This window comes from Oncorhynchus gorbuscha, unplaced genomic scaffold, assembly GCF_021184085.1.
Source record: "Oncorhynchus gorbuscha isolate QuinsamMale2020 ecotype Even-year unplaced genomic scaffold, OgorEven_v1.0 Un_scaffold_688, whole genome shotgun sequence".
Classification (NCBI taxonomy): domain Eukaryota; kingdom Metazoa; phylum Chordata; class Actinopteri; order Salmoniformes; family Salmonidae; genus Oncorhynchus; species Oncorhynchus gorbuscha.
Window position 1 is genome coordinate 293,449 of NW_025745764.1, and position 2,323 is coordinate 295,771.

Sequence of the window (2,323 nt, forward strand, 5' to 3'; positions counted from 1 at the left end):
CAGAAAACGTATTTCTCAAAAATGTTGTGCACAACTTTGTTTACATCACTGTTAGTGAGCATTTCTCATTTGCCAAGATAATTAATCCACCTGACAGGTGTGGCATATCAAGAAGCTGATTAAACTGATCATTACACAGGTGCACCTTGTGCTGTGGGCAATAAAAAGTCCGCTCTGACATGCCATGACACAGATGTCTCAAGTTTGGCATGCTGACTGCAGGAATGTCCACCAGAGCTGTTGAATGTTAATTTCTCTACCATAAGCTGCCTCCAAAGTCGTTTTTGAGAATTTGGAAGTAAGTACAACCGGGCCCGAAGACAGCGTGTTGATGAGCGGTTTTCTGATGTCAACGTTGTGAACAGAGTGCCCCATGGTGGCGGTGGGGTTATGGGCAGGCATAAGCTACGGACAACGAACACAATTGCATTTTATCGATGGCAATTTGAACGCACAGAGATTCCGTGATGAGATCCTGAAGCCCATTGTCGTGCCATTCATCCTCCATCACCTCATGTTTCAGCATGATAATGCACAGCCCCGTGCTGCAAAGATCTGTACACAATTCCTGGAAGCTGAAAATGTCCCAGTTCTTCAATAACCTGAATACTCACCAGTCGTGTCACCCGTTGAGCATGTTTGGGATGCTCTGGATCGACGTGTACAACAGCGTGTTCCAGTTTCCACCAATATCCAGTAATTTCACACAGCCATTGAAGAGGAGTGGGACAACATTCCAACAGGCCACAAATCAACAGCCTGATCAACTCTATGTGAAGGAGATGCATGAGACAGTGGTCACACCCAGTGGCGGCCTGTCATTCAGGGCAGGTGGGGCAGAAACCCACATTTTTAGCAAAAATAAATAAATACAATTGGGGGGAGGCTTGTCTGTTGTGCATGTAATTTTGGCATTAATATGTGTCACATATCAGTTTTGCAAACAAAGTCAAATAATATATATGATTGGGTTGATAAAGCCGCATACAAACACGATCTCTTTTGTTTTCTTGAGTTAAGGCAGCTACAAAATACAGGTGTTTCAGCCTAGCTTAATGCTTTCTGTGGTGGTGGGGCAAGCCAGCAGAAAATACAGAGCATTGCACCTAGATTGGCTTAGTGTTCTGTCAATCACAGGGACTAATGAAAATTAGAGTCCTCTCTCATCTTTTTAAGTGGGAGAACTTGCACAATTGGTGGCTGACTAAATACTTTTTTGCCCCACTGTATATAACCCTAACTCTTTATTTAACCAGGTATTTATATATATAACCCTAACCCTTTATTTAACCAGGTATTTATATATATAACCCTTTATTTAACCAGGTATTTATATATATAACCCTTTATTTAACCAGGTATTTATATATATAACCCTTTATTTAACCAGGTATTTATATATATAACCCTTTATTTAACCAGGTATTTATATATATATAATCCTTTATTTAACCAGGTATTTATATATATAACCCTTTATTTAACCAGGTATTTATATATATAACCCTTTATTTAAACCAGGTATTTATATATATAACCCTTTATTTAACCAGGTATTTATATATATATATAACCCTTTATTTAACCAGGTATTTATATATAACCCTTTATTTAACCAGGTATTTATATATATAAATCCTTTATTTAACCAGGTATTTATATATATAACCCTTTATTTAACAAACAGGTATTTATATATATAACCCTTTATTTAACCAGGTATTTATATATATAACCCTTTATTTAACCAGGTATTTATATATATAACCTGGAGCTAACCCTTTATTTAACCAGGTATTTATATATATAACCCTAACCCTTTATTTAACCAGGTATTTATATATATAACCCTTTATTTAACCAGGTATTTATATATATAACCCTAACCCTTTATTTAACCAGGTATTTATATATATAACCCTTTATTTAACCAGGTATTTATATATATTATAACCCTTTATTTAACCAGGTATTTATATATATAACCCTAACCCTTTATTTAACCAGGTATTTATATATATAACCCTTTATTTAACCAGGTATTTATATATATAACCCTAACCCTTTATTTAACCAGGTATTTATATATATAACCCTTTATTTAACCAGGTATTTATATATATAACCCTAACCCCTGGCCATTTATTTAACCAGGTATTTATATATATAACCCTTTATTTAACCAGGTATTTATATATATAACCCTTTATTTAACCAGGTATTTATATATATAACCCTTTATTTAACCAGGTATTTATATATATAACCCTTTATTTAACCAGGTATTTATATATATAACCCTTTATTTAACCAGGTATTTACA